Here is a 25,929-nt window from a genome sequence, read left to right as displayed (position 1 = left end):
CCTGGCGGGCTATAGTCCATGGGGTCGCAAAGAGTCCATGGGACATGACTGAGGGACTAACACTTTCACTTCTTTCCCTCTTCTTAAAGGAGGAAGAGGATAACCTTCCACCTCTCCTGCTCACAAATACGTGCATAGGCAGCTTTTTGGCTTGGGGCTATCAACACACACATCCACAGCTCGCCTTTCTCTCTTGACGAGGCATCATAGCTTTCCTCATCCATAGACAAAATCAAACACATTTTGGTATGTAGTTGCAGAATAGTTCCATGGATTTAATGCATCACAATTCATTTGCTCAGCTTTCCCCCCAGGTAGCTACTCAGGTGATCTCCAGCTCCTTGTCAGCATTGGCAAATCCACGATAAACAGTCCCATCCTTCCTGGGGGCCAACTCTGGGCTCAGGGCTCTGGTCACAGATGCATCCTCCTCCTCCCTGGCCTTTTTCTTCCCTCCCTTTCTTTGTGGCTTCGCCCATTCTCTCCATTTCTTGTCTGTAATTTCCATCATTGTACTGAATAACCAGGTCCAGAGAAATGGGACAGAAGCTAAATGGGAAATAAACGGTAATTTGTTTTCAGATGAGAGAAAGCTAGCATGTTTGCATACTGCTGAGGATTTCTACCGCTTCTATTTACAGTTCTTTAGCTGGTTGACTCCACTACTCTGAAATATATGCTTAATTCCTCCCCCTTACTTTATTAACTATAAATAATACCTGTTGCCTCTAATACAAAGGATAAACATATGGTTCAATTCTGCTATCACTTTGCTATCCTTCTCTGCCTTCCAAAGTTGCTTATGTATGTGTGTGTTTTATTCACTGATTACCTCTGCAACTTTAAATAACTGAAGCCTCTATTTCTTCTTCTGTCACTGCCATATGTATCCCAACCTTGTGAGTTGAGGTCATCAACACTCTTCCCTTTCCCCAATCTTTTCTTTCCTCTGGCCCATTCCAACTTTGATAAGTAATAACTATTTATAGACTTTTGGACTCTGTGGGAGAAGGCGAGGGTGGGATGATTTGAGACAATAGCATTGAAACATGTATATTACCATATGTGAAATGGATCGCCAGTCCAGGTTTGATGCATGAGACAGGGTGCTCAAGGCCAGTGCACTGGGATGACCCTGAGGGATGGGATGGGGAGGGAGGTGGGAGGAGGGTTCAGGATGGGGAACACATGTACACTCATGGCTGATTCATGGCAATGTATGGCCAAAAAAACACTACAATATTGTAAAGTAATTAGCCTCCAAATAAAATTAATAAATTAGTTTTTTAAGTAAAAACTGTTTATAGATTGAATCAAATTGGTTTAAAATATAGCATTGACATGTCTATACTGGTACTAAGCGGTATGTTAAAATTAAATTATCTTCTCTAGAAGTCATTTAGCCATTTATATGTGTATTTATTCATTCAGCAATTATTTACCGAGTACATGCTACCTTCCAGGCACTGTTTGAGCCACTAGAGATAGCACGATGAAGAAAACAGAAGAATTCCTTGCCCTCTGAGGCTGACATTCCAGAAGGAGGCGGGCAATAAACAAGCAATTCCAGATGGAGATAAGTATTACAAAGGAAAATAAAGTGGAAGAGGAATTTACACAGTAACAAGTTAGGGGCACTTTAGATTGAGTAGCAGTTTCCGAACAGACACCTGGGGGGAGTGAATAAATCAGTAGCTGTTGAGTTAACCACCTTACATCACAACACTTGGAACAGCAGAAGGAAAATGCCACAAACATTATAGCCAGATGGCTTTTCTTTCCTTTTTTTCCTGTACCTTTGAATCATGATATGGCACTTTAGATGCTCCCATGTCCCTCCAACTCAAAACTCTGACATCCTTTTATTCATAAAGGCAAACCCGTCAACAGCAAACCATCAAACACCAAGCAATTTAAATGTTAAGAGATTTAGTTGCCACTCACTGATTTAATGGGTAAATATTTAAATGGTAATGATAGTAAGCTCTAATCTTTTTGAATATTTTTTGCCATGGGTAAAAAGTAAAGGTCAAGGGGAACCCCTCTCCCTTTTAACATGCTCAAGAAATAGGAAGATGTGTCAATTTGAAAGAAAAGTTCAGGATAATCCATCCTTCTAAAGGATTCTTCTTTATTACTTTGACAAGTTTAATTTAGTTCTGGTTGTTGTGATCACATCCTGCGTAAAAAGCACACTCAGCGAAAGCAATGAAGTCCTAATGAATCAAGACACCCCCTAGGAGCCCTTAGTAATGGAATCAGCATGCAAGCAGTGAGGCAGAACTACTGGGATTCTGATAGAATAATGACTGGCTCTGCAGATTAGGATGGTCAGAAAGACTTCAAGCCTTCTGGTGTATTTTTCACTTCCAAAGAACGTTTCAAGCTTTTTCTAGTTAGTTCTCAGCCTAATCTGCAGGGACTATGAGATAAACTGAGGCCTGGAATGACACTGAATCAATCTAGCGTGCCATCTACCCAGTCCCTGGAACAGTTTGTGATGCGGTGCCAGACATGAGAAACTAACATCCAAGAGGTTCTTTTTTTTTCTCCTGGATGAAGGAACCAGTGTCTGAGTACTCACTGTTTAGAAGAATAGACGTTTCATGAAATGAAGTGGACAGCAAGGCAGTGAAGGGAAAAGGGAACAATTTCTCTCAACCAAGCCAAGTTAAGGAACTAACCAATGGCCTTAAGACACAGAATGAAGCTTTAATAGATGAGAATATAGATCTATATAAAGAAATAAAAAGCACTGATAACTGTTGTAAATATGAGATTTAGTAACTCTGTTTATAAATATGAGACTCTTTCTTAATACTTGCTGCTGCTGCTGCTGCTGCTGCTGCTAAGTCGCTTCAGTCATGTCTGACTCTGTGCAATCCCATAGATGGCAGCCTACCAGGCTCCCCCGTCCCTGGGATTCTCCAGGCAAGAACACTGGAGTGGGTTGCCATTTCCTTCTCCAATGCATGAGAGTGAAAAGTGAAAGTGAAGTCGCGCAGTCGTGTCCGACTCTTCGCTATCCCATGGACTGCAGCCCCAGGCTCCTCTGTTTAATACTTAAATACTTTTTAATGGATTATTTAAATAGAAATAATAACATTGTATTGATGGGTTTATAAAATGTACAAGTAAAATGTATGAAACAAGAGCATAAAGGCTGGAGGAGAAACAAATATACTACTGCGAGATTCTTACATTATACACAAAGTAACACAATTTCACCTGAAGAAAGACTGATAAGATACAGATGAAGACTATAAAGCCTAAAGCAACCACTAAAACAACAACAAAAATGGCTAACAGTAAACAAAAAAAATAATTAAAAATAATCAAAAAATCAAAAAAGGAGAAAAAAAAGACATAGAGAATATAGGAGACAAGAAAATAAATGGCAAGATGGTAGATTTAAACCTAACCATATCAATAATCACATTAAATGGAAATGATAAAAACATTGCCCTTTAAAAGGTAGGAATTACTGGATGTTTTTTAAAGCAGAACAATTGCCTGCCATTCGCATGAAACCTACTTTAAGTATAAAGACCCAAATAGGTTAATGTAAATAGATGGAAAATTTGCACCATGCTAAAATTTATTTTTTAAAAAGCTTGGAGTGGTTATTTTAATTTCAGACATGGGATAATACCAGAGATAATAAAGCTCATCGGACAGCAGTGGCAAACACAGAGAGCAAGTGCACAGAGAACATTTACCAAGATAGAGGATATTCTTGGCTATGAACCAAGCCTTAATAAATTTAAAAGAATTCAAGTCATATAATGTATGTTCTCTGAGAGCAGTGGGATTTGACTAGAAATGAATAACAGAAATATATCCAAGTACTTGGAAAGAGAGTGATACACTCCTAAATAACTCATGAGTTAGAAAAGTGAATGTGCTAGTTGCTCAGTTGTGTTTGACTCTATGCAACCCCATGGACTATAGCCCACCACGCTCGTCTCTCCATGAGTTAAAGAAATTATGAAGCATTTGAATTGAATTAAAAAGTGAAAATACTATAACCTACAATCTGTAAGATGTAAGGGCTTCTCTGGTGGCTCAGATGGTAAAGAGTCTCCCTGCAGTGTGGGAGACCCAGGTTCAATCCCCAGGTCAGGAAGATCCTCTGTAGAAGGAAATGGCAATCCACTCCAGAACCCTTGCCTGGAAAATCCCATGGACAGAGGAGCCTGGCAGGCTACGGTCCCTGGGGTAGCTGTAAGTAAAGCAAGACTCAGAGGGAAATTTATGGCACCAAATGCCCAAGAAGAACTGTCTCAAATCAATGACACCAGTTTTGATATTTATAAACTAGAAAATTAAAAAAAAAAAAGAGTAAATGAAACATAAAGTAAGTGGAAGAAAAAAAAATGAAGATCCCTCCCTAAACAAATAAAACCGAAAACAGAAAAAACAAAATCAATGGAATCAACAGGTTTTTTTGTTCCTTGAGAAAATTAACATCCAGCCAGACTTATCATGAAAAAGACAAAAGACAAACTACTAACATTAGGAATGAGATTTTACAGATTTCAAAAAGATAACACAAGAATATTTTGAACATTATGCCAAAGCATTCTGCAACTTAGAGGAAATGAACAAATGCACTGAGAGACAAACAACTAGAAGTTATTTAAAAATAAATAGAGTACTCTGCTGGTGGTTCAGAGGTAAAGAATCCACCTGCCAATACAGGAGACACGGCTTCAATCCCTGATCTCTAAAGCTCCCAGAAGCTGCGGAGCAACTAAGTTCATGTATCCAAAAAAAAAAAAAAAAAGAATAAATAGATACTCTGGTAGCCCTACATTTAATAGAGAAACTAAATTTTTGGTTTAAAACCTTCACACAAGCAAGCTCCAGGCCCAGGTGGCTTTGCTAGTGAGTTCCACCAACATTTAAGAATTTATACCAAGTCTACACAATCTCTTCCAAAAATGAAGGATGAAATACTTCCCAACTCATTCCATGAGGCCAGCATTACTCTGACATCAGAACCAGAGACATTACAAGAAAAAGAGAGACAAATATCTCTCATGAATATAGATTAAAATAATCCACAGCAAATTCAATCTAGCATTATATATAAAGAGAATCAATGTAATTCATCACACATGTGCGTGATTAGTCGCTCAGTTGAGTCCGACTCTTTGCAACCCCATGGACTGCAGCCCACCAGGCTCCTCTGTCCATGGGGATTCTCTAGGCCAGAATACTGGAGTGGGTTGCCACGCCCTCCTCCAGGGGATCTTCCCAACCCAGGGACCGAACCCAGGTCTCCCACATTACAGATGAATTCTTTACCATCTGAGTCACCAGGGAAGCCCAAGAATACTGGAGTGGGTAGCCTATCCCTTCTCCATGGGATCTTCCCCACCCAGGAATCAAACTGAGGTCTCCTGCATTGCAGGAGGATTCTTTACCAGCTGAGTTACGTAATTCATCACAGTAGCAAAATAATCAATGACCATCTCAATAAATACAAAAACAGTATTTGAAAAAAAAAAAATCCAACCAATATATGTTCCTGAAAAAAATCTCAGAAAGCAAGAGGAAATTTTGCCAGCAGATGACCTTCAGGCTTGAACTGTAACCTGGGCTCTTCCCTGGGTCTCCAGCCTGCCAACACATCCTGCAGGTTTTGGACTTGTCAGCCTCCTTAAAATTACATGAACCAACTCCTTAAAATAAATCTTTCTATATATTTGCATCCTATTGGTTCTGTTTCTCTAGAGAATGCTGACTAAAACACATCCCCAAAGTATTATGTTTATGTTTCAACTGAATGAACAAACTGTAGTACATCCAATAATGGAATTCTCCTGAAAAAACTACAAACTACGGTTAAACTCAACAATGTGGATAAATCTTAAATGCATTGTGCTAAGAGGAAGAAGCCAAAGTTAAAAATAACTTGTCATAGAGTTAATAAACTGCTTACTTTTCTTTGTAACACAGATGTGGTCTGATTTATTCTGCTGTTTACTGTAGACATCCCATTTCATTTCCCTGAAATGAAAGCACCACAAAGTTAGATCTTTTGTCTTTTTTTTTTTTTAACTGCTGGACCCCAGGTGTCTAGAAAATTTGCCAGCACAAACTGAGCCCTCAGTAGAGATTGGCTGAGTAGGAAATGAACAAGATTCAAGCTCAACCTGCCTCCAAAGCCAACTTTTCTCACAGCTCCAGATTGTCCCTCATATCTCCTCGGATGACAGTGAAGCCTCCTATATGCTGGATCTGCCCTAAGCATCCCATGATACATGCTGTTGGCACCGTGCATAAACCAAGATCTAACAGGGTCCTACTTGGTGGCAGACAGACATTACCTCATTCGGTCCCACCATCCTCTTGTGAGTTGGGTACTATGGCCCCTGTTTCATAAATGGAGGAATTGAGCTCCAGAGAGATCACATGCTCATAAGGTCACAAACAGATTGAGGATTGTCTGATCCCAAAGTTTTAAACATATTTTTTAAAAACCACACACTATAAACAATTTAATTTTTCTTATGAATACTGTGGAACCTAGAACTAGATTTGGGGTTTTAGTCAGACTATGTCAAAAACAGTGAAAAATGGACATTTGGTCATTCATTATCATTTCACCATATATTTTGAGCATATTAGCTACTACGTGCCAGGTAATACCCTACACACTGAGAACAGAGCGTTGAATAAAATGGTCCATGTCCCTTCTCTCATATGCTTGTTGTGATAACTGACTGAGACCTTAACTCAAATTAGCATAAACACTAAAAGGAATTTTCAGTTTGTATTGCTATTAAGCCCAGAGGCAGTTCTCTTGCTTCAGGTATGGCTTGATCCAGCATCTCAAATCAACAATATAATTTCTTCCTTCCTTTCGTTTTTTTCCTCCATTTATTCAGCAATATTTCCCTTGTAACTGAAACTCTCCCTTCTTGTTTGTAAGATGATTTCTGAGACCTACATGCTTTCTTAGTATGTCTAAGTTGAGAGAAGCATCATTCTTGGTAGCAAGGACACTTAGAGCTCACTCAGCTTCCACTTCTTTTCCACCCATGGCAAACTTTGAAGAAACTACATCCATCAAAAGGCCTGCCCCACGTTTGGTATTGTTGATCTGTGTGGAAACTGGAGCAAAGGAGACTTTAGAGTCTGGCTGACCCTTGCTTTCAAAAATGTTTGTCATCATTGGCTGTCAGTATGGAATCTGCCATGGTTGAGATATGTGTGGCTGTGGAATCAGCCCGGAACTGAGCAGAAGGAGACTTGTTTGAGCTCCAGCTAAGCCACTTCACAGCTCTGTGGTTTCTATAAATCATCTCAAGGCTCTGAGCTTCAACTCCCTCTTTGGTCTGCAGATAACAACATCTACCCTTGTCAACTTCACAGGATTGTTGTAAAAATGCATTTCATCCACCCATCCATTCAATAACTATTATGGGTGGCCCACTGTATGCTAGACATGCACCTGAGTTCTAAAGATACATCAGTGAGTAAAACAAAGTTATTGTGTCTCATAGCTTATGGTGGAGGAAAACAGTGTAAAAAAAATTAAAAAATGAATATATAATACATCACGTGGTGATGAGGGCTATGGGAAAAACCGACACAGGGTAAGAAAACAAGGGCTTCTTTGATATTTTATATAAGATGGTCCGTGAGTGAATATTAGACCAGAATAGCAAGAAGAGATAAGAAAGCCTTCCTCAGCGATCAATGCAAAGAAATAGAGGAAAACAACAGAATGGGAAAGACGAGAGATCTCTTCAACAAAATTAGAGATACCAAGGGAACATTTCATGCAAAGATGGGCTCGATAAAGGACAGAAATGGCATGGACCTAACACAAGCAGAAAATATTAAGAAGAGGTGGCAAGAATACACAGAAGAACTGTACAAAAAAGATCTTCATGACCAAGATAATCACGATGGTGTGATCACTCACCTAGAGCCAGACACCTGGAATGTGAAGTCCAGTGGGCCTTAGAAAGCACCACTACGAACAAAGCTGGTGGAGGTGATGGAATTCCAGTTGAGCTATTTCAAATCCTGAAAGATGATGCTGTGAAAGTGTTGCACTCAATATGCCAACAAATGTGGAAAACTCAGCAGTGGCCACAAGACTGGAAAAGGTCAGTTTTCATTCCAATCTCAAAGAAAGGCAATGCCAAAGAATGCTCAAACTACCACACAATTGCACTCATCTCACACGCTAGTAAAATAATGCTCAAAATTCTCCAAGCCAGGCTTCAGCAATACATGAACCGTGAACTTCCCATGTTCAAGCTGGTTTTAGAAAAGGCAGAGGAACCAGAGATCAAATTGCCAATATCTGCTGGATCATGGAAAAAGCAAGAGAGTTCCAGAAAAACATCTATTTCTGCTTTATTGACTATGCCAAAGCCTTGGACTGTGTGGATCCCAATAAACTGTGGAAAGTTCTGAAAGAGATGGGAATACCAGACCACCTGACCTGCCTCTTGAGAAACCTATATGCAGGTCAGGAAGCAACAGTTAGAACTGGACATGTAACAACAGACTGGTTCCAAATAGGAAAAGGAGTACATCAAGGCTGTATACTGTCACCCTGCTTATTTAACTTACATGCAGAGTACATCATGAGAAACACTGGGCTGGAAGAAACACAAGCTGGAATCAAGATTGCCAGGAGAAATATCAATCTCAGATATGCAGATGACACCACCCTTATGGCAGAAAGTGAAGAGGAACTAAAAAGCCTCTTGATGAAAGTGAAAGTGGAGAGTGAAAAGGTTGGCTTAAACTCAACATTCAGAAAACGAAGATCATGGCATCTGGTCCCATCTCTTCATGGCAAATAGATGGGGAAACAGTGGAAACAGTGTCAGACTTTATTTTTCTGGGCTCCAAAATCACTGCTGATGGGGACTGCAGCCATGAGATTAAAAGACACTTACTCCTTGGAAGGAAAGTTCTGACCAACCTAGATAGCATATTCAAAAGCAGAGACATTACTTTGCCAACAAAGGTCCGTCTAGTCAAGGCTATGGTTTTTCCAGTGGTCATGTATGGATGTGAGAGTTGGACTGTGAAGAAGGCTGAGTGCCGAAGAATTGATGCTTTTGAACTGTGGTGTTGGAGAAGACTCTTGGGAGTCCCTTGGACTGCAAGGAGATCCAACCAGTCCATTCTGAAGGAGATCAGCCCTGGCATTTCTTTGGAAGGACTGATGCTAAAGCTGAAACTCCAGTACTTTGGCCACCTCATGCGAAGAGTTGACTCATTGGAAAAGACTCTGATGCTGGGAGGGATTGGGGGCAGAAGGAAAAGGGGATGACAGAGGATGAGATGGCTGGATGGCATCACTGACTCGATGGACATGAGTGTGAGAGAACTCCGGGAGTTGGTGATGGACAGAGAGGCCTGGCGTGCTGTGATTCATGGGATCGCAAAGAGTCGGACACGACTGAGCAACTGAACTGAACTGAATGAAGAAAGTGAATGAGTGAGCCATGCAGAGGTATGAGGGAAGAGGATACACAGCACATGCAAAGCCCCTGAGATGATGGGATGCTTGGTATTTATAAGGAAAAGCAGGGAAGTCAGTTTGACTGAGCAGAGTGATTGAAGGGAGGATAGGGGATTGTGAGGACAGAAAGGCAAAATGGAGCTAAATCAATCAGGGCTCTAGGCCACGGTAAAGGTTTTGGCTTTTACTCTAATTAAGATAGAAGGCATTGAAGTGGTGTAATGGTAATGCATGCTTTGTAAAGATCATTCCAGCAGTTATGTGAACAGGCTTCATGGGAGCTAGTTTGGGAGCATGGAGACCAGGTAGGAGGCTATTGAAATTAAGCAGGTGAGAACTGGCAGAGGCTTGGACCAAGCTGAGAGCCAAGCAGGTCGGGGAAAGTGGTCAGATTGTGGGTATATTTTGAAGATAGCTTCAACCAGGCTTTCCTGATGAATTGGATATTAGCAAAGAGAGGAGTCAAGAAGGGTCCTCAGTTTGGCACCTAAGAAGTGAAAAAACAGAGATGCTATTTATTGATATGAAGAAGATTGCATAAAGAATGACATGGAAGGTGTCACTGAGGACCTCAGTTTTGGAAACATTAGTTTTGAGATGCCTATTAGACATCTAGACGATGACGCATGACATTAGATATATGTATTTGAAGTTCAGGGAGGAGGTCAAGGGTGAAGCTATAAATTTTGGAGTTGGCAACCTATATAAAGCCTTGAGAACAGGTAAGATCACCTAACGAATATGTAGAGATGAAACTATCCTGAGGCCTCTGAAGAGGAAACTCCAATATTTAAAAGTCTGGGAAGAGACAGGGGCACAGCAAAGAGAAACAAAAATAAGACACAGATAATGAGGTTCAATGGCAAGCCACTCCAGTACTCTTGCCTGGAAAATCCCAGGGACGGGGGAGCCTGGTGGGCTGCTGTCTATGGGGTCACACAGAGTCGGACACGACTGAAGTGACTTGGCAGCAGTGTATCAGAGAAGGCAATGGCAACCTGCTCCAGTACTCTTGCCTGGAAAATCCCGTGGATGGAGGAGCCTGGTAGGCTGCAGTCCATGGGGTCACACAGAGTCGGACACGACTGAAGTGACTTGGCAGCAGTGTATCAGAGAAGGCAATGGCAACCTGCTCCAGTACTCTTGCCTGGAAAATCCCGTGGATGGAGGGGCCTGGTAGGCTGCAGTCCATGGGGTCGCCAGAGTCGGACACGACTGAAGCAACTTGGCAGCAGACTTAGCAGCAATGAGGTTGGAAGGGCTTCCCAGGTGTCGCTAGTAGTAAAGACCCTGCCTACCAATGCAGGAGACCTAAGAGAGGCAGGTTCAATCCCTGGTCAGGAATATCCCCTGGAGGAGGGCATGGGAATCCACTCCAGTATTCTTGCTTGGAGAAACCCACGGACAGAGTAAACTGGTGAACTACAGTCCATAGGGTCTCAAAGAGTCAGACATGACACAAGTGACTTAGCAGCATCAGCAATGAGGTAGGAAGAGGAACAAGAGAGAGAGAGAAGTGAAGGAAGTGAGTGGAAGCAAGGGTTAACTATTATTTCCATTTATTATCCAGAAGCTTGGCCAAGTATCATGATGGTAAATATAAACCCAAATATAACAGTAATTACATTAGATGTAAGTGGATTAAGTAGATCAATTAAAAGTCTATAATTATAAAAACAAATTAGAAAATAAAATTCAATTTTATGCTGCTTACTAGAAAGTATGTTAGTTACTCAGTTGTGTCCGACTCTTTGTGAACCCATGGACTGTAGCCCACCACACCTCTTCGTCCTTGGAATTCTCCAGGCAAGAATACTGGAGTGGGTTGCCATTTCCTTTTCCAGAGGATCTTCCCAACCCAGGATGGAATTCAGTTCTCCTGCATTGCAGGCAAATTCTTTACCATCGGAGTCACCAGGAAAGCCTATAATTTACTAGAGATACACCTAAAATATAGGACATAGAGTAATTACAAATTAAGATCCCATGCGGGAACCAACCAAAAGAAGCTGTTATAGGTGTGCATGCATGCATGCTAGGTTGCTTCAGTCGTGTTCAACTCTTTGCAACCCTCTGGACTGTAGCCCACCAGGCTCCTCTGTCCCAGGGATTCTCCAGACAAGAACACTGGAGTGGGTTGCCTTGCCTTCCTCCAGGGGATCCTCCCAACCCAGGGATCGAACTCATGCCTCCCGCGGCTCCTGAATTGCAGGCAGATTCTTTACTGCTGAGCCACCAGGGAAGCCCCTGGTACAGGTGTACTGACAGCAAAGTAGACTCAAGGCAAGAAGCATAATTAGGATAAAGATAAAAGTTTATAATGATTAAAAAATTAATTCTCAAAGAAAACATCAATTTGTCAATTTATATGTACATTAAAAACATAACTTTGGAATACATAAAACAAAAATTGACAAAATTATAAGAAAATAAAGGCAAATCTATACTCATAATGGAAACTTTAACACACATCTCTAAATAAAAGATACAGTAAGCAGGAAAAATCTGTAAGGATACATAAAATCTAAATAACATGATTAACAAACTTGATATATTGGCATGTACATTGTGCCCAAAAGAATGTCCAGTCTTTTCAAGTGTACATGGAACATTTATGCTGGCCATAAAAGAAGTTTCAACAAGTTTCAAAGGATTGAAATCACTCAGACTACATTCTCTGACCACAGAAAATTAAGCTGGAAATCAATAAAGAAAAAAGTAGAAATTTCTCAAATGCCTGGAAATTTAGTAATATACTTTTAAATAGGTCACGGAAAAAAATTTCAACGGCAATTGGAAAATATCTTTAAGTAAATGATAATGAAAATATATCAAAACATGTGGGGTGTGACTAAGTCCCTGTTATGAGAAAAGTTATAGTCTCGAATGCATAGAGTTTAAAAAGAGAAAGGATGAAAAAATCTAGATATTGATCTCAAAATAGAACTGCAAATTAGATCTAAAGAAATGAGAAGGAAGGAAATAGTAAAAACTAAGAGCAGCAATTAATGAAATATAAAACAAACTTTCAGAAGAGAAAATCAACATGCTCCCAAGCTGGCACTTGTAAAAGAATAATTAAAATGTTAGGTTTCTTAGAAGTATGATAAGAAAGAAATAGAGAAGGCACAAATTACCAACTTCAATGAAAAAAAGAACATCAGTCCAAAGCCTACAGATATTTAAAAGATAATGATAATATATTAAGAACAACTTTTTGTTAATAAATTTAAAATTTTAGATTAAAAAATCCTCAGAAAAACAAGACTAACAAAAACCTGACACAAGAAGAAATAAAAAACTTGGACTAGTCCTACACACATTAAAAATACTGAATCAATTGTAATCAACGATGTCTACACAATGAAACCTTCAGGCATAAATGGCTTTCCTCTGAGTAAACTCCTCTAAATATTTATAGAAGAAATGATATTAGTCTTACATAAATAGCTGAATAGACTGAAAAAAAAGGAAAAGAAAATAAATCAATTTTATTTGTATATAATAGTCAAAAGCACATGGCAAATAAAACTTCAAAAGAATACTCTTTGTATCAGCATACAAAATATTAACATTAATGAGAGAAATTAAGGAAGACTAAATAAATTCTGGAACACACTATATTCATATTTGGATTGCGAGAGCTAGACGATAAAAAAGGCTGAGCACCTAAGAACTGATGCCTTTGAACTGTGGTTCTGGAGAAGACTCTTGAGAGTCCCTTGGACTGCAAGAAGATCAAACCAGTCAGTCCTAAAGGAAATCAACCCTGAGTACTCATTGGAAGGACTGATAAGCTAAAACTCCAATACTTTGGCCACCTGATGCAAAGAGCTGACTCACTGGAAAAGACACTGATGCTAGGAAAGATTGAAGGCGGGAGGAGAAGGGGATGACAAAGGATGAGATGGTTGGATGGGATTACCAACTCAGTGAACGTGAGTTTGAGCAAACTCCAGGAGATGGTGAAGACCGGGAAGCCTGGTGTGCTGCAGTCCATGGGGTCACAAAGAGTCGGACATGACTGAGCAACTGAACGACAACAGCCATATTTATGAACTAGAAGCTAGAATATAAACTTGATATTTTAAAGATCTCAACTTAATCTCAAATTTAATCACAGATTCAAAGCAATTAAAATCAATTTCCTAAAATTCAAGAGGTATGGACAGGGTTAGTTTGTCAGGAGCTGCTGCTGCTGCTGCTGCTAAGTCACTTAAGTCGTGTCTGACTCTGTGGGACCCCATAGACGGCAGCCCACTAGGCTCCTCTGTCCCTGGGATTCTCCAGGCAAGAGTACTGGAGTGGGGTGCCATTGCCTTCTCCAATGCATGAAAGTGAAAAGTGAAAATAAAGTCACTCAGTCATGCCTGACTCTTAGTGACCCCACAGACTGCAGCCCACCAGGCTCCTCCGTCCATGGGATTTTCCAGGCAAGAGTACTGGAGTGGGGTGCCATTGCCTTCTCCGTGTCAGGAGCTGGAAGATGCATTTTCCATGTGATTCACTCACATGGTTGAGAGTTCAGCTGGGCTAACAAGTGAGGACTCCTGGGCTTCTTCACACAGCTGCCTGGGCTACTGCACAGCATGGCAGCTGGGTTCCAGGAGGGAGAAAGCAGAAGCAGTCAGTCTTGTCAAAGTTAGATCCTGCACTGGCATGACATCACTCTGCCCCGATTCAAGAGAGTGGAGAAACACAGTCCACTTCTCAGGGTAGGATGAGACAGAGAACTTGTGACCATCTTCCATCCAACACAGATGCTGTAATACTTTCATGTCCATATTCTTGGGGGGAGGTGGGGGAATTTGAGAAAATTTTAAAAATCTTTTTCTACTGAAGTGTAGTTGATTTACAATATTGTGTCCATTTCAGGTGTGCAGCAAAGTGATTCAATTATATATTTATTTTTTCACATTCTTTTCCATTACAGGTTATTATAAGATTTTGAGCGACCCATTCCAGTACTCTTGCCTGGAAACTCCCATGGATGGAGGACCCTGGTGGGCTGCAGTCTATGAGGTTGTGAAGAGTCGGACACGACTGAGCGACTTCACTTTCACTTTTCACTTTCCTGCATTGGAGAAGGAAATGGCAACCCACTCCAGTGTTCTTGCCTGGAGAATCCCAGGGACGGGGGAGCCTGGTGGGCTGCTGTCTATGGGGTCACACAGAGTCGACATGACTGAAGCGACTTAGCAGCAGCAGCAGCATAAGATTTTGAATCTAGTTCCCCGTGCCATACAGTAAATCTTTATTATCTATTTTACATACATATCCATACTTTCAGTTGATCCATGCAACATTTTTCATCTTTAATAATTTACTTATTTAATAAGCTTGAAATAAATATGACAAAACCTTAATTGCATATGCACATGTGCAACACAAATGTTTGCTATGATCATCTCTGCATCCTTTTTCTGTTTTCTTTAAAATTTTAAGTTGAGGCTTTATTTTTTATAACAGTTTTAGATTTACAGGAAAAATTGCAAAGATTCTATGGAGTTCTCATTTAAGGAATACTCCACGTCACACTCACAGTTGCCACTTTACATTCGTATGGCATATTTGTCAGCATTAATGAACTAATATTTATATCTTATTAAATTTCATCATTTATTCAGATTTCTGTGGTTCTAGCTGTTTTTTTTTTTGTTTTTCTGTTTCAGGGGCCCATCCAGGATACCACATTATATTCAGCTATTCACATCTCTTTACGTTTCTCTGGGCTGTGACAGTTTCTCAGACTTTCCTCATTTTTTTGTGACCTTGACAGTCTGGAGGAGCACAGGTAAGGTCCAGTGTTGGTTGCTCTATTATTAGAATTTGTCTGGTGTTTTTCTCATGGTTAGATTGAGGTTACTTTTTGGGGGGAGGAAGATCACGGAAGTAAAGTGCTATTTTCATCAAAACATATCAAGGGCACATGCCATCAAGTTGATTTATGATTGCTGACATTAACCTAGATCACCCATAGCAAAGTCCCTCTTACTTAAAAGGAAGATGTGCAGCTCACATACTCCCCTCCTTCAGGATGAAGTACTGGCATAAAGTATCTGGTGTCCATCTGTAGGAGAGATTTGTCTCTTCTCCCTCATTTATTAATTCATCAATCATTTGTTTATATCACTACCAACTCATGGATATTTTTCACTTCATATTATGATGAATATTACTTTATTTTGTTCCTCAAATGGGCCACCAGGGACTCTTTCGTCAGTGACATTTTGATTTGGACATTACCACTGCCAAGAGAAAGATGAGAAAAAGGCAGTTCATCCAAGTGATGAGACAAGCCCAAGACACGGCAGCTCACCTCTGACTTCCACATCTCCACTGCATCTATTCAGCCCGCCCATTGCCCAAAGGCCTGGCTGAGATCAACAGGAGCACCTCCTAGAAAGCCAAGCAGATCAGCACAAGCTGTGGGAGGTCCTTGTGTGTGTGTGTGTCTTCTCCACAGTCTGAAAGTTCATAGCCCAGGAAAGGATAATTATATACCTCAATAGAGAAACAAAACAAAACAAAAAACCCATCTGAACACACGGGGTCATAATGAAGCGGTTCGAGGCTCCATAAATAGTGCTTCCCTAGTCCTCAACCGTCTCTGAAGCAAATTAAAGCTTGCCTCAGTGCTGGGCATGAACTTGCTGCCCTGTCCCAGCCCTGGGACTCCACAGGTCTTCACCAGGAGCACCATCTGAGCAATGGACCGAGATCTGAGAACACTTACACAAGCCCAACACACAAGAGGTGAGTGTTCAGTGGGCCCCCTCTCAACACAGAGTTGTTCTGGAACCCCACAAAGAATCTCCACATGGGCTACAGATTGCAGGCACGAGTGCCCCAGCCAAGCACAATGATCGCACAAATACTTCTGTTTGTATCCAGCCAGGAACAATCTTGAGAAATAAACTGGCTCCTTCCATCCAGAGCCAGTTTATTCCTTCCTCTGGATGGAAGGTATAAAAATACCACCACAAAGAAGGTCCCAATTGAAGAAATGTTCACACCTTTCAAGATCTGTGTTGTGTCTCAGACATGTGGCTCTTTCTGACCACGGAGAGAGGAAAAAGCTATTTCAACCTTGATCGCAGTGATATGCTTAATTAGGAAGTCATTCAAAGCTGAGGTGTATTTCAACACCCAAGTTCCCATTCACAGAGCAAATTCTGTATGGAGTGCTAGTAAAAACTCATCTAACACAGAAAATGCTTTTAAATCCAACATCTGTCTTTGCCAGTAGTTTTTAAAACAAAGCTGAAATGGCCAACAGGCACATGAACAGATGCTCAACATCACTAATTATTATTAGAGAAATGCAAACCAAAGCAACAATGAGGTACCACCTCACACCAGTCAGAAAGTCCATGATCAAAAACATCTACATACAAGAAATGCTGGGGAGAAGCAGAAGGAGCCCTCCTATACTGTTGGTGGGAATGTAAATTGGTGCGACCACTATGGTGAACAGTACACAGGTTCCTTAAAAACTAAAAATAGAGTTATAATATGATCTAGCAATCCCACTCCTGGGCATATATCCGGAGAAAATTCTAATTCAAAAAGATATATGGACCCCTTGTGTTCATAGCCACACTATTCACAATAGCCAAGACCCAGAAACCACCAAAATGTCCATTGACAGATAAATGAATAAAGATGTGGTGTGTGTATGTGTGTGTATACACACACACACACACACACACACACACACACACACAATGGAGTATTACTCAGCTATGAAAAAGAACTAAATAATGCCATTTGCTGCAACAAGGATGGATCTAGAGATTATCATATTAAGTAAAGTAAGTCTAAGACAAATATCATATGATATCAATTATACAAAGAATCTTAAAAGATGATACAAATGAACTGATTTACAAAATGGAAACAGACTCACATATATAGAAAATGAACGTATGGTTACCAAAGGGGAGAAGTAGGGGAAAGACAAATTAGAAGTTTATAATTAACAGATGTACACTGCTGCTGCTGCTGCTAAGTCGGTTCAGTCGTGTCCGACTCTGTACGACCCCATAGATGGCAGCCCACCAGGCTCCCTCGTCCCTGGGATTCTCCAGGCAAGAACACCAGAGTGGGTTGCCATTTCCTTCTCCGATGCATGAAAGTGAAAAGTGAAAGTGAAGCCACTCAGTCGTGTCTCTTCTCGACCCCGTGGACTGCAGCCAACCAGGCTCCTCCATCCATGGGATTTTCCAGGCAAGAGTATTGGAGTGGGGTGCCACTGCCTTCTCCGATACACTACTGTCTATAAAATAGATAAACAACAAGATCCTACTGAATAGCACAGGGAACTATATTCAGTATTCAATATCTTATAATAATAAACTATATTGGGGGTAAAAGCTATCTTTTAAGGTATTCCAAACATATAAGCAAGTCTCGAGAATGGCAATTTTCTCATCTAAACATTTTGCCATATTTGCTGCAGATCTCTCTCTCTTTTTTTTTTTTTGAAGTAGATGCCCTCTCAGTCTCTGTGTACATCTCCATTTCGTGTCCCACCATCCCTCACCAGCCCTTATCTAAAGCTGGTATCCTCAGCCATTCACACCAAACTCTTCTCTCCTGCCTTTTACCACCTCCTGCTGCTCCAGGAGCACAGTACTAGGTAATGCATCAGGAAGCATGTGTTGTGGGAGACCCACCTATCAGAACTGCTCAGCTCCAGAACAGGCTGCCGAGGAGGAGATAGGACCTGGAGGAGAGAAGGGACTTGAGACGCATTTCAACCTCCCAAAAACAAAATAAGATGCATCACATAATGTTATCTGTTTTGCCTTAACTCTCCTTCATTTTTCTTAAGTTGCTGTGCCTGTGATGAAAATGATTCCACATGTCAACATTAAAAAAAGAAGAACTTAAGTTCTTCATTCTCTTAAGAACTGAGGGATGGGGAGGCTGGGAGCTGGAGGAGCAGAGGAGGGCAGGGCACTGGGGAACCTGGGTGGGGTGAGTTTTGAACTGGCTACATAATACTGTTACAGTCCAGAGAAGTAGTGAGTGTTAACAGATTTCTAACATCTTTTTTTTTTTTTTTTTGGCCTCACCACGCAGCATGTGGAATCTTAGTTCCCCAACCAAGCATTAAACCCACACCTCCTGCATTGGAAGCACGGAGTCTTAATCACTGGGCAGCCAGGAAAGTCCCTATCAGATTTCTAAAAATTATTTGATAAACTAGGGAATGTTTGGGCAGGCTATTGGGTTCAGAAATCTATTTCTGCAAGATTTCTGCTGACTGAATGAAGACTCTATGAATGGGTTCTCTCAGGGACATCAACTAAATCAAGATAAAAACAAACAGAGCTAGGAAGACCCCAAACCATACTTAGCTGTTAAATTTCCAACCATACTAAATTTAAGTTTTGTTAGTGAACTCATAACTGAACCCAACCAAAGTGTTTTCGAAATCTCAGTTGTCAGACTGGTTCACTCTGGAAGTTTCTAACACTGAAGACCCAGACTCAAGTCTAGTCTCTGAATTACTATCACTTGAAGGGAAGGAGATGATCGAGGGTCTGCTTTGTGCCAGGCATAGTAATGAGTGTTTCACTTTCCATGGCTTATTTAACCCTCACAAAAGCCTCTGAAGGATGGCACAAGGTATCGGGGCTTGGAGAGGTCAAGCGACCTGTAACACAGCCAGGAAGTAGTCTGTCTGGGCGGCCTTAGATTGAACACAACTGTATGTACATTGGTTTTCTACAGTGGGCTCACTTGTATTGTGTGTTGGTTGGACTGTTTCAGATTTCAGGGAACAGCAAAGTGCCTGGGTTCTTGTTTTCTCGGGACTTGGCAGATGAATTGGAAGAATCCAGAGGAAGTAGAGGAGCCCAGGAAACAAACACAATCATAGCTGTAGCCAGATTCAGGCTTCTTGGAGAAGGAAACAGTGACCTGTCTTCTCGGCATAGGCAGTGTGGCTGCTGATTCTGGGGACACGGTCCTGCTCAAGCTTGTCCCTCCCTGCTCTGCTTGTCTCATGATTTCTGCCTCATGGCTCCACATCTTGCCCATCAATCCCCTGCTCAGTGTGTGTCTCCCTTTTTCAAAGGACTGGTTGGTAAGGGGCCAGGCACTACGTGGATGGACATCCTCACATCTCCAGCTAATCCTTGATCCCGTTCATGTCCAGGGGAGCGAGGTCACAAGACACGAATGTGGTTAATCACACAGAAGACCCCATTGTTCCTCAGAAAGGAGACGTGGGTGTGGCGAGCCCTTGGGGTCCCAGGGGCTTCTGTCTTGGCTTTCTGTGGCTGCCATCACCAATCATCACAAGTTGGATGGCTTTAAAACAGTGGGCATTTACTCTCCAACGCAGTTCAGGAAGCCAGAAGTCTACATGTAAGGCGTCAGTAAGGCTGTGCTCCCTCCCAAGGCACCGTGGAGCCTCCTTCCTCTTTCAGGGCCCGGTGGCCCAGTCCTGCCTCGGCTTGTGGCTGCTTCACTCCCATCTCTGCCTCTGTCTTCACATGGCCTTCTTCTCCCTCTGTCTCTGTGTCCCCCTCCCTTATTATAAGGACACCAGTCACTGGATTTAGGGTCAATCCTGAGTCCAGGATGACTCCATCCCGAGGTCCTTAACTAAGTACATCTGCAAAGACACTATTTCCAGAAAAAGTAACAGTCTGGGTTTCCAGGTGGACATGAATTTGGAGATTCACTATTTAAACCATTAGTTTCTCCATGGTACAAAACGCAGTGTCACACACGCACACCTCCAAAGTATACCAAGGGCTCCGAGACAGCAGGGGTCAGGCCCTTGTTACTTCTTTTGGATCTGCCCCAGCATGAGCCAGGTAGCAAAGAAATACCTACTGACTAGACCAGAGCAGACCAGGGTAAACAATTCTGAAAAATCAATTGATACATCATTTTATCAAAGTCCCTGCCTTCTGTATGTGGTTGCGACCAGCTCTGGCATCCTGCATTCATTACGGCTGCCTGGTAGTAATTTTCTGGGCCATCCACACCTCACAGCACCCTCCCCAGAGATGTGAAATCATGACTTTGTCCTGCTTTCTGAACAGAGATCTGCCACATTGCTTCTCCCATCCTGGAGTCGACTTGATGCCTTCTCTGCAGCCTAAGCTGCCTTCTATTTTTCTACCCATGAGCCGAATGGGTCCAAAAATTCATGTGAGGTTCCTTTCTCGCTGCCTCTTGTCACTTGAAGAGACAGATGAGCCCTGTTTCGGCTCAGCCTTGTTCACTAAACCTTCTTTGGTGGGAAAACAAACCTAACCAAACCCCAGAACTCTGGTTTGGTTCTCAGTGATATTAAAAAAAATATATTTGGATTTGGTTCGAGGTTGAGCAAACTGGTGCAGTTTGTTCCGGTTTCTGGTTCGTCGTTCAGGCCAAGTCCCTGCTCCAGACAGAAAGAATGTCCCTGGAATGTGTCTTCCAAAGAGATCTCAACAGCTGAAAGGGCTGCATGTCCAGACTGAGGCCGCCTGCTCAGCAGACACAGAGGACTTCCCTGCGGCTCCCCAGGCTGGTCTCTGGAGCCTCAGGGACAGGGCATGGCAGCATGCCGGGCCGGTTCTCCGGGGAAGGCCATGACTGCACTGCAGCTGAGCCCAGGGGACTGGGGAAAGGGGTGGGGGCAGCCGGCTGGTGGGGGCGCTGTGTAAATCTGCCACCAGTGCCACACCTGCACAGCTCCAGGGATCTCCATCAGGCAGCGAGACCCAGCAGAGGACCCGAAGAACTGAGTAATGTTCGGCTCGTCGGGAGGCAAGGGGGAGTGATGCGTCCTGGGGGAGCTGGCCAGAGGCAATCAAACTCAAACTGTTCTTAGCCTGATGCTCCTTCTGCGCAGCTGGCTGGTCTGATAGGCCTGCAGAGGAATGCTCCATGCCTTCCTGTTTGGCAGGTGTGGATTCAGAGCAATTTCTCAGAGAGAAACTCTGAGCAAAGAAGCTCTCTCCCTCCCCAGCCAGGAAGTGGTGCGGAGCCAAGGCACCGCCATCAGGATCTGCATCTCCAGGGAGCCCCGGCAGGGGCCGGAGCAGCTGGGGGCCTCAGGGACACCAGGCAGTGAATCATCAATAAGGAATTTCGAAAGGAAAACACATATTTCCACTCCAGTCTCCCTCCCACGCGGACCCACACATCAAAGGGGTCCTCAGATGCAGGAACTAGTCAGCAGGCCTGATCAGGTTTGCTCTGAGAGCTGGAGACCCAAGGGCTGGGACCAGAGAGCATGTCCCCAAGGGGCTGCCCCAACTCTGCGATGTAGGGAGACACATACCTCAGGCCCCTGTGCAGGAAGCTGCCAAGCACTGTCAAGGAGACGGAGTGAAAGCTCCACGAAGCGGCCCAGTCCTGCACCGCTATTTCTTAGGACCACCTTTCCTAGGGCCTTACCCTTTAAATTATCAGCCAAAGGGCACCCTTATCCAAGGCAACTCAGGTGTTCCCTGACTTAGCTCGAAGCCATTTTTATTCTGCCTTGGCTACAAGGATGGCGATCACTGCCTAAGACATAATCCAGAAATATTTCCGAGTGCTGGCCACCCGGACAGGATCAGACCCCTAGCACACTAGCTCTCAGCTGGCTGTGCATTCTGTTCAGTGATGCTCGCTACATGCTAGATTCAATTATAGGTCTCCTACACTTACATCTTCATTAGCGCTACATTGCCAAGTAGATGGAATGTGCTGTCAGTTTAAAAAAAAAAAGTGTTACTTGTTTTTTTCTTTTTTCTGGATTCATCAGTTAGTTTTTTTTTTTTTTTTTTTTTACAAAGATTCAACACTGTCTGGTCCTATTAAAAAAAGAAAGGAAAAAAAATAGCTTGGCTCAAGCATATATTGCTAATGGGCATGGAATTGATTCACAAGTACCCAACTTGAGTTAAATAAAAGTAATTACTGCAACCTACAGTAACTGGTTCCATTTCCAATATTCACAGAAGGCTGTGTATGTGTGTGTATGTATGGACTTGAGTTGGGAGAGAAAAGAAAAAAATGAAAAAATATATCAGAGAGCATTTAAATGTATATATACATACCCCTAAAGGCATCTTCAGCTGTGTGGGATTCAGGTCTTGAAAGAAACAAGTGAAGCAGAGCTGGCAGCAACCAGAGCCCTGAAGACTCCAGAATTCCAAGACTGGCCATCGGGCTGTCTGGGCACCAGAAGTCATGAAGAGCAGTGGCTATAGTGCCAGGAAGGCCCATTCCACACTGGCAGCTTTCAGCACATGGGGGCCCCCTCTTGCTCAGCGGCAGAGCCTACCCCAAGCTCCGGCAGAGCCTTCACCCAGCTCCCAGTCCATGGAATTTCATATCTTCCCTGTGGCTCCAGGAACCCAGGTCCCACTCTGTCCCCCAGGTGGATCCCCCAGAGATGGCTGGTATTAGCAAAGGCGGACACGGTCTGGGGTTAGCTCAGACAACCCCCATGTGGCTTCAGAAACCACTTCATCAAGGACAGGTATCCAGGGTGAGGTCTACGGACCTGAAGGAAGCTTTATGGCCAAAAGAAAGACCTTCAGAGTTGGAGACTCTGGAAGGGAATCAGAGGCAAGCCTTCCCCAGTGATGTGAAGATGGTGGGACTGACTTCATGGATGTAAACTGAGCTTTATCATCTATCTTTGTTAGAGTTCATGCTTGGTTGAAACCTAAAATCTTTTGGAGCTTTCTTTCTGCCACCTGTAGAATTACCTACTATCCTGGCTTTGTTTCATCAGCAGATATAATAAGCCTACCTTACATATGGACAAAAAGGGGGCAAAAGAGGATGAGATGTTTGGATGGCATCACCGACTCAAGGGACATGAGTTTGAGCAATCTCTGGGGAGAGAGTGAAGGACAGGGAAGCCTGTCGTGGTGCAGTCCATGGGGTCTCAGTGAATCAGACGTGACTTAAGAGTCGGATAGGACTTATGAAATTGCTAGAGGGAATTCCCTGGTGGTCAGTGGTTAGGAGTCTGCACTCTCACTGCCAAGGGTACAGGTTCAACCCCTGGTCAGGAAACTAAAATCCCACAAATCTGCACAGCGTGGCAAAAAAAAAAAAAAAAAAACAACAAAAAAAACATAACTCAAGTAACAATAAACTGATTTTTTAAAAATGAAAATGCTCAGTAAGGAAGGCCTCCACCCACCCAGTGACCTCCATGCAGATGGGCCCCACCTGCTTACCAAGAAAAGTTGTTCAGCCAGGTACATGTTCACCGACCTGCTCTACCCACCCTCACACACTTCCCAGTTGACCTGTAAAGATGACACCAGATCTGGGGGGCTGAGAGGGAGGCACAGCTTGGCAATCAGGTTGCCATGGGTGTCTCTTCTTTGTTTGGGTTCCCAGAGAGTGAGGAAACATGCTGTGCTAACATGACCCAGTGCAGGACACACGCAATTCTGTGGACCCTGGCCCAGGATCCTCTTTCAAATTCCACATCACAACTGGAGAGGCTGCTGGCTGCTCCTCAGCCTTCTCTCTGGCCAGCCTCTGTGGATTCTCAGCCTGGCAAGAGAGGCCAGTTTTTTAAATTCTGGCAACAACGTGGGGTCTGTCACATGCCGCCTTTGATTTTGGGATCTTGATTTAAACACAAACCACGTAATTTTCATGTGGTTACTGCTCTTGTCTCCTTCTCACCTCGGATTTGGTTCATCAAAGTCAGTCTTCCAGAAGGGTGTGAGGGCCCAATGGTCCCCAGGGGTAGTTCACTGATACACAATCCATAAGAAGTGTCAGCAGAAACAGGGACATTCTTGTTTCTCCTTCATGAGGTGCAGCTCAAGGATATGAGATGTTTTAATGAACAGGATGAAAAAAACTAAATATTTGGGGGAAACGATTGGAAATTCAGCTAACTCACAATCAAGGTGCATTTAGTCACTTGAGAAAAGACAAATGTGAGCTTTGGGGTGTTCCGTAGGCATAAAAGGGTTTAAATTCAGAACAGCCAGACTCCGCAGAGCCCGGGTCAGTGCTCCAGAGACGCAGCCTGAAGAGGGGAGGGCAGTGCTTGTCCCCGCAGCGGTGCTCGACTTTCTGCTCTCCCTGCGGACTGGTGGGGCCGCCACGTGTCCCCATTCCACAAACTGACGGCAGTTATGATTAGAAAGGGTTCTGCTGCCGATTTGAGGATATATAAACCGGCAGGACGAGAGAATACATTTCAGCTCCATGTTCAATTGGCCCAGAGGCAGTTGCCCATTTGGAATGTAAACGGAAGTTCTGGGCTGAGAAATCAGAGGAAAAGAAATATCTGCCACTAGCCTTGCAGAGGAGGGTGAAAGGACTGTCTGCAGTTATGTTCTTTCAGAGTTCTGACCTCAGTTTCTTTCTCTTTAAGATGCAAGAGGTCTTGGGCCACTGTGAGAATTTAGTGGCATAATAATGCAAGTGGGAACACTACTGGGAAACAAGGGAGGAGACAGAGAGAAAGAAGAAGAGACAGAGAGAAAGAAAGAAGCAGAAGTAAAGAAGACTTTGACTCTTCACCCACTGATCTGTACTGCATGCATGCATGCATGCTCAGTCTCTCAGTTGTGTCTGACTCTTTGCGACCCTCTGGATTGTAGACCACCAGGCTCCCCTGTCCCTGGGGTACTCCAGGCAAAAATACTGGAGTGGGTTGCCGTGTCCTCCTCCAGCAGATCTTCCCAACACAGGGATCAAACCCACGTCTCCTGCACTGACAAGCAGAGTCTTTACCACTGAGCCACCTGGGAAGCCCACTGATCTGTACTGACTGAGGCCAAACCAACCCACAAAGAAAGGCAGGGCTGAGATAATTTTGTTCACTCAAAGACTATTTATTATTCTAGATACTATTCTAAGTGCCTCATTCCATCCGTGAATAAAGCATCGGAAAACGTCTTCCCTCATGGACAAAAGTAGTGCTGAATCCCTAGACACTTGAGATATCTAAGCTAATACATTTCCAAAGCATTTAAGTTGGTTTGAGTTAGCTTTTCTGTTCCTTGTGATGCAAAGTATCCTGCTACCACCATCCTCTACACATGGTGGTTTCTGAAAACACCCTGGTCACATTTCACTCCACATTCAAATTAATGAGTAACACAAAAGACAAAATGCACACATCTCTGAAGAACTGGCCACCTCTGGGTGGCATACAGCTCTTACAAATTTCCAGGAAGCAGATTCAGCCTGGAAAGGAATTTTAACAATTTCAGAAGGAAAAAAAAAAGATAAAAAGGAAAGAAAAAGGGGGAAGAATTCCACAGGAAATTGAAGGGGAATTTGGGAGATAGAATGTAGCAAGAATCATGGGACCATGGCCAGAACACTTGGCCAGAACAAGCCTCCTTATATTAGAAGCACCAGGGGGCCTGAGTGTCCAACAATACCAAGACCACCCCAGAGCCTCTCATTGGAGAGACGTTTAATGAATAAGATTTCAA

The 25,929-nt window shown here is 42.9% G+C and overlaps 1 long non-coding RNA gene across 1 annotated transcript in view; it reads right to left on the bottom strand.

Annotated features, from left to right (window-relative positions):
• Positions 1-261: 261 nt before the first annotated feature.
• LOC133233434 (uncharacterized) overlaps positions 262-25,929 on the bottom strand; it is a 165,442-nt gene continuing 139,774 nt past the window's right edge. The window contains exons 3-4 of the long non-coding RNA XR_009731706.1: positions 5,948-6,015; positions 262-549 (exon numbers count right to left, since the gene is read on the bottom strand). This is a non-coding gene — a long non-coding RNA (uncharacterized LOC133233434). The remainder of the gene's footprint in view (positions 550-5,947; positions 6,016-25,929) is intronic.

This window comes from Bos javanicus, chromosome 20, assembly GCF_032452875.1.
Source record: "Bos javanicus breed banteng chromosome 20, ARS-OSU_banteng_1.0, whole genome shotgun sequence".
Taxonomy (NCBI): Eukaryota; Metazoa; Chordata; class Mammalia; order Artiodactyla; family Bovidae; genus Bos; species Bos javanicus.
The sequence above is the reverse complement of the archived record's forward strand: the minus strand, read 5'-3'. Positions and strand labels throughout refer to the sequence as shown.